The 7,658-nt window shown below is 35.7% G+C and overlaps 1 long non-coding RNA gene across 3 annotated transcripts; it reads right to left on the bottom strand.

Moving 5' to 3' along the window:
• Positions 1-6,096: 6,096 nt before the first annotated feature.
• On the bottom strand, positions 6,097-6,796 carry LOC116806009. Of its 3 annotated transcripts, none has more exons than XR_006246664.1 (3): positions 6,461-6,796; positions 6,247-6,383; positions 6,097-6,167 (listed from the first exon to the last, which is right to left on the bottom strand). It is a non-coding gene; the product is annotated as an uncharacterized LOC116806009 (long non-coding RNA). The 3 variants fall into 3 exon arrangements; XR_004365493.1 differs by having other exon boundaries at positions 6,247-6,363; XR_006246665.1 differs by having other exon boundaries at positions 6,247-6,360.
• Between the last annotated feature and the right edge of the window lie 862 nt (positions 6,797-7,658).

Raw genomic sequence — 7,658 nt, 5'->3', positions numbered from 1 at the left:
TTGTCGTCTTCCTGCCCTGAGTTTGAGTTGGAGTCTGGCAACTGACATCTGCAGGGCCATGTAATTGGCATTCGAGTCAAGTGCAATTTCGCCAGCCAGCAGCAGGCAAGTCCCAGCTCGACACCCACGGTGCCGTCTCCCGGCTACAGTTTATTGCGGTAATGGTAATGCAAGAGGACTGCCATCTAGTCACCTCGTTAAAGGTAATTTTGCACAAATAATGTCCATGGCACTTCTCGCTTCATTTTGGTTTCCTTTGCTGCCATGCACAGTGCACAACTACTTCAATTCAGCTGATCTCGCATTAAGTATTCACAATTATTGAAGGTTATACTTTATAAGAAGGGTTTACTCAAGTCGAATACTAAGTGTACATAAATTGCTACACTTGGAAAAAATCGACGCCAAACTTTAACTTGCTTCTGATTTAAAGATAGGATTTTTTTCAAGACTCACGACTAGCATTGTGACTTTTTAGGAATGCATTTCTGAATTATGAAAAATATTATAAAAAACCCCATATGTTTCGAATTGTCGACTAAGGGAAAACCTTTCTATTTTATAGACATTTCTTTTCTTACTATTATAAATTATTCCATAGAGACTATAATAACTATACGAGTATACTTAAAATTTATAATATAAGTTCTTGAGCTTATTTCATTTCATCGGTCGATGCGAATATCTACACAATTGTAGAGATATGGTCTTCTGATATAACCAACCATATTATATTGTACAATTTGTATTAGGATCGCAGATTTTGCTTACCAAAACTTATTTTCATTTCGAAAATATGTTGAAATAGCAAGCCTGCAATTTGTTTTTTTTTATTGATCGTAACTCCTAGTCGAGCTATCGTCAATTGTTCAAGTCTCCAATTACTATAAATAAGTGAGAAACTATTTATTGTGGAGTCCATAACGGAATCCATAAAGTATGCTTCTTATGCTAAAATACTTGAAAGCATAAATGTTTAAAATTAAAATGAAAATAATATAAATTATATATAATATATGAAATTATATTATATATATAAATATATCGAGTCTTTTAATGTGAATTTATTTATTTAGCGTACTTTTTAGTTTCTTTAATTTTAATCATTTAAATTTATACCACCTTGTACTGCACATTTTTCTCACAGTGTACGCATTTGCGCTTCCGCTGTTAGCACACACAAAGAAACCGTGGCATACTTTTGTGCGCTTCGTGCTTAAAGCCTTGCATTTTAAACTGTTTTAAGTGCTGCTTTGGTTGCTTGGCCAACTTGGCAGCTAGTTGGAGAAGCATTATCAATGCCGCTAAGTTGACTTTTGGCTGCGCTGTTGCGTTTGGCGTTTTGAGCCATTGATTTTGCAATCAGGGCGTTTTATTGTTGTTGCTGTTGTTGCTGCTGCTTTGGCCTGGCCAAGTGGCCTTATCAGCACTTGTGCCTGCTCATTGGCCGTGCTCAATTTGCATAAGTGCGCATGGCTTACTCAGCAAGTTATCTACGTTTTTGGCTTTGTAATTCAATTACTTGGGCATTTGTCTTCTTGTCTCTCACAGTCGCATAAATCATTAGCGAGCCAACGAAGCGACCAGCGCGAGTTGCGAATGGGCCAACAGATTTATGGCTTTTACCTCTGCACATTGATTACACGAGTTCGCCTTTCATTACACAGCTGATTGCGTGTACACAATAATTTCAACCATTGAATATGCAGCAGCTAACGAGCAGACCGCAGCAACAACAGCAACAACAGCAGCAACAGCAACAACAAGAATAACAACAATAACAACAACGGCCACAGAAATAGACAACAATGCAAATACAGCAACATTTGCATTTGCATGAAACTTCGCTTTCAAATGCGAATGCAGTAATTATGAAAAGCAATACTCATTAGTTTGGTTTAGCTGGAAAATGTAGCTATTTCCCAAAACTACTACAAGTAATTAGCTTCGTTACACTCTGAGGACTTGGTAACTAACTCAAAGTATAAATTGCAAACACAGAATAAGCATGTGCAAATGCGCAGGAAGAGCGAGCTTGATTTTTAGATACTCTCTGCGTGTGTAGATTTTACTAATAACCAGAATATGTTGAAATATATTGCATGTTGTGAATTAAATATTGGAACGTGAAGCAAATCAGAATGATTAATTCGAGAAAACTCGAATCAGAGATACGCTGAACTCATCTGACTCACAACACAAATGCTTTTGAGTGTATTATAAATCAATCCAAATGATATATCTTTGCAACAGTGTCTCTTATTGCTATCGGAAATCGATTTGTATTGATGTTCTTAAATGGGGGCAGTTATCGATAAATTGAAATAAATTTTGTCTGCCTATGGTAAACGAGAATTTGTATTCAATATTTTTGAAGTCTTTAGCTCTTTGACTTTATTCATGCAGACAGGGCTATATCGGTGTTAGATGTTTCCATCTGCCTGTTACATAGCTCGGATTATAAATAAAAATGTGCACAATTTATATACATATTAAATGTATATTAAATGCGTATACTTAATATACGCCCTTTGTGAAATGCTTATCAAATACGGGGTACAATATGCTGATGCCGTTAAATTTTGAAACTGATTTTAGTCAAGCAACTTGCTCACATGACAGAACTGTTGTTCCCCACTCTCTCTCTCTCTCTCTCTCTCTCTCTCTCTGTCTCTCTCTGTCTCTCTCTCTCTCTATCTGTCTGTCTGTCTGTCCCTCCCTCTCTCCTCGTAGCGGTGCTGTTGAAGTGCCAACAATGGACCCTTTTGTGGGTCCTGGCAGAGAATGCAGACAGACATTGCTGTGTGGCATTGTTTATTCAGATTGGCTCAGACGCTGCTCCCGCCCCACCTCCTCCTGCTTTGGCTGCTGCTCCCTTCTGCTGTGAATGATAATCCGCTTAGGGTTGCCACGGCACCGCTAATCCTGTAAACTAGCGGGGCAATCATCCCTCTCATTGGCGTCGATTGTCTGAGTTCCTGGGCTGTTACGGACTTACATCCTTATTTAACGTGTCTAATGAGCTCACTTTTAATAATTTTAGCAATATTCATTTAATGTGAAATTAACATTTTCTTATTTAATTTGCAGTGTCAGCATACAGAGTTATGCTTAAGTTAAGATTACATAAAGTAAACAGAGCGGTAAAAATTTTATGCCAACTGTATAAAGTTAGATTAAGTCTGCAATTAAGAAGCTTAAGTTAAGTTTGTTGTTGCCTCCTGTTTTAATGCTTAAACTGTGACCATACTGAGTAATTAGAGCGTCCAAGGTCTTAAATTAACCATATATTCGTAGCTTAGGTCTTTACACTGAAATTAAGAATCTTGGATCAAATTTGTAGTTATGATTTCCATTAAAATTAAATTTATATTAATCATCAAGAGTATTAATCACATATTTAATCTATTTCAAAGAGAATACAAAGTAATTAAAGAGTCAAAAGTCTTCATATTCTAAGTTTATTTAATATGGAATGAAGAACCAGAACCATAACTCAAGTTTTTTGGCTTCTGGTTTATGAATCATAATGTTCGATTCTGAGTGGACAAAGTAATTATAGCTGCAAAAATCTCAACTTACAAACTTGTAGATTATGTCTACTTATAAAATAAATAATTATTTTTCTTTTATTTTCATTTTATATTTTAATTCAATTTTTGCCTGTCACCATTATTATTTTCCACTCTAATTTGTAATTTTAATTTACAGTTTAATATCAGAAAATTTGTATATTTTACTTTGGATCAAGTGTGTTGTCTTTCAACTTCTCATTTTCTTTCGCCTTTTTATAAAACCTATTCTTGATTTGCGCTTTTAGATTGTAGTTTGAGGTTGATACGAGTATTTTAAATTGAAGAGATATTTATCATGAATTTTTGTGTTGTGTATAGATTTTGGCGCTTTTGCTATTTTCGCTCGCGGATTCTTTAGCAGCTGCCGGCCGCAGTTGAGCTGTCAAAATTGCTTTAATTGGGCTAACGAAATTTTGCCCGCCTGCAGCCACGCCCCCTCACGTCCACTCCCCAACACATGCTCCATCTCCTGACGATTGCTCTAGCTAGTACAGTGATGTCCTTAGTAGTCCTGTTGCCGGGGTGCTTTGTTTGTTTGCTTTTTCGCCTGACTGCCTGGCGATGCTTCAACTTTGGCGTTGTTGTCCTTGCTGTTGTTGTTCCCATTTTTGTTGTGGTTGTTGCTGTTGCTGTTGTAGTTACTGTTGTTCTTTATGTGCTTTTTGTTTGAACCTTATTGTGTGCTGCTTGTGCTAATAATCGATATTATTTTGTTTTCTTTAACAGCAAAAAGTTTTCAGCGGCTTTTCAATGGCTGCTGTGTTTGCTGAAATGAAATTTTACCACCAGTTTTAAATGCAACAAAAACAAACAAATTTGGCTAAATTATATTTTGAGATGCTGAAACCAATTTAAATTATCTAATTGCAGTCATCTGATATTAGGCAAAATTTGCAAATTATTTACCTCGTCAGCAAGGATTTCCTATTATCTCATTATGCAATTGCTATTTACTTGATTTGAACATTTATTGTTCACTTATAGAGAGTGAAGCTTGTTACGCACTGAAGCAGAGGTCTCCGATGCTGTCTGTCTATTTGTCACTCTACGAACTAGTTACCCATTCTTAAAGTTATTCTGGCGAACGTTGGAATATATTCGACTTTATGTGAAGTACGTTTTGACACTAAAATAAGTAAGAGATTAAAAGATTTCAATTAAGATTAAAATATTTGACTTAAAATTGATTGTGTTGTTATCGAGTTTAATTTTAATCTTTCCTTCTCGAATTTATCCTGATGAAAGTAAGAATATATTCGATGTTGTGCTTCAGGTATATTTATTGTGTTTTACTACAGAAATTGACTGCAACACACGCCTCATTCTAATGTACTTTGAGAATTATTACAAAAAAGGACCCATTGTTGCCCGAATGCTCTAATTGTAATTGAATTCGATACATATTTTGAATTCAAGTTAGCAATTTGCGTAAAAACAACGATCAAAACATATTGCGAGTTTATCATATTAGCTAGCTGTGACTTAGTTTGCTCTTTCCCAAAAATATATAATATGTTCATCAAATGCGTTTGCTCATTCTGCTACAAAATTAAAAAGTCTTTGCTACCAACAGAAGTCGCCTACCAAATTTCGCTTGAGCGCGTCTCCAGGACTTTATTTCATTTTGTTCTTCCTTTGCTTCACATTTGCTTACTTTTATGCCTTTTTATGGCTTTGTGCTGGTTTTAATTGCTTCGAAACTGGAGAAGCCGACTTTGAGTGTCGGGCTGCTAGCCAGCACATAAAATTGCGATTTTGCTATCTCTCAAATATAAACTCACACACACACACACACACACACACACACACACCCACACACACACACACACACACACACAAGAGCACACACATCCATATTTAACGTCCTATTCCAATGCATTTTTCCTTTTTTTCGTTTCTTTTTGGATTTTGTGCCTATTTTAGTTTGCCTTTTGCTTCCTGTAAACGTTATCCTGACCTGTCATTGATGTTACTCCCAAAGTTTCCTGTGCTCCTGTGATCCCTTGCGTCAAAGAGCCCAAACCAAGCCCCCCACATGGCCGTCCACCTGCATATGTTCACATCTCAGTCCCCCATTTGAAGGCATGCATATTCAACTACTTTTTGTACTCCAGCAAGAAGGTATTCATTTTTTTTCATAGGGTGTGTAACGTCGAAGATGATAAATGAGCATATACAGTATGGTTGTTTCTACACCATTGTCTAACAAGTATAACTTGTCTTAAAGTTCATTCAAAGAAAATTTGATTTTCTTTAATGTTAGGAATATATTAAATTAATATATTTTATTCTAAAACATTAAACTTTGCCATAGCTAAATATATAAGGCCAAAAAGGCAAGTTTTTTCTTTCATTCAAAAATTATTCTGATAGTTCCCATATTCTTAAAATACTAATGAAATAAAAATGTGAATATGGTTTCTTATATTTAGTGGGGCAATCCTTATGAAGTATTCAAAATAATAGGAACTGTTTTTCGGCAAAATATTGGTTTCATTACCACTTATTTTTTGCCATTCAACTAATTATGCATTTTTTTAAGTTTTCTTTGATACATTTATTTATCAGTCTTTCCAGCATGTCTCAAATATGCTGAAATAGAATATTATATTTATATTTTTATTAATTGCTTTTTTAAATTAATTATTTCTAAAGACAAATAAAACCTTACCGATTAGCTGTTTCATCTATATCAAGCGGTAATTTTGGCACCCAACGCAGACTCATAATGGAATCGCGAAATGTAAAGAATGTGAATGTTCGAAATGTTGGGCATAGTGGAATCCTGCTATAACAATTTGAAAAAAACTATCAAAATTAGATTACTATATCTCTGTTCTGAAAGGGTATGTAATCTTTTGAGTGCCTAAAATAACAATTCTCACTTGTTCCATTTACATTTTTTCCATTCTTGATTCGATAGACTAAAATTGGAAAAAATGCCTCAGCTTCATCCCCAGTTTCATCGTCAGTTTCGACTTTAGCCTCAGGCTCTGGCTCAGGCTCAGTTTCAGTTGTAAACCATAAAATTGGTCACAAGTTGTGGGCGTAACTCCAACAGCAGCATTTGCTGCTTGAAGCTTAGCTTTCTGTTTATGTTGGCGCAGGCTTCGAGCTTAGTGGCGAATTCATTTCGAGCCGTTTCCCTGCCACTCATGACAATGGCGAGCCGCTGCATGCAACACACAAAAAAATAAAGAAAGAAAAAAAACTGCCACTTGTGCCAAAATCCAAATTGAATTTTTTCTTCTATCCACTTGGTTCTTTATGCCGCAGCCAATTTATGCAAACGCATTCGCCACAGTTTGCGGCTGGTTGCACTGTGCAGCATGCAACGCGCAGACCCTCAAGTGAAAAAAGTGGTCCATTTTGTCCTGCCACGGTATAAGCCAAAGGAAATTGGTACTACAGCTCATGATACATATACACCAACTGCACTAGGACTTTTTTTGGAGAGCTTAATGGGAGACAATTCAATAATCATCTATCTGCCTGATTTAATGTGAATATTTCAGTATAGTAGCTTCCTTAAAGATAGTCGCCTAAGGAGTTGGTGAATGAAGGAAATTAATTTTATTTTTAATATTCGATTTTAAATAAATATTCGTGTGTCAAACTGACTCGAATTTCGTATGATATTCCGATAAAGTTTATGATTTGGCTTACATTTTTTTGTTGTAATCGATGCCGTCTTTTAATAATTTAACCGGTTCCAGCTTTGAATTGATCTCTGAAATGATACATTAAAGACTGTTATTCAGATTGTGAGTTTGTTAATTGCCGCATGTCTGGTTGATCCACTTATTTTAAGTGCATTTAAAAGCACGAGCCATTTAACAGTTGTTGACATGAGCTCGACTGCAACATTTAAGTGCAGACAGCCAGGGGAATGCATATTTAAGAGTATTTTAATGTGATCATCTCTTTATGGGAAAGGCTCCCTTCCAGTCAATCCTCTTTTGCTGTCTGTTTGTGCTTAAATGTGATGTTAAAAAAGGAATGACACTCAACTGTGTCATTAAATTTTGAGGGAATGTTTCAAAAATGGCACAAACTGAACTTAGTTATAAGTTAGTCTAAGCA

The sequence above is a fragment of the Drosophila grimshawi genome, unplaced genomic scaffold (genome assembly GCF_018153295.1).
Source record: "Drosophila grimshawi isolate 15287-2541.00 unplaced genomic scaffold, ASM1815329v1 contig_311, whole genome shotgun sequence".
NCBI lineage: Eukaryota > Metazoa > Arthropoda > Insecta > Diptera > Drosophilidae > Drosophila > Drosophila grimshawi.
This window is presented reverse-complemented; position numbering and strand designations above follow the sequence as displayed.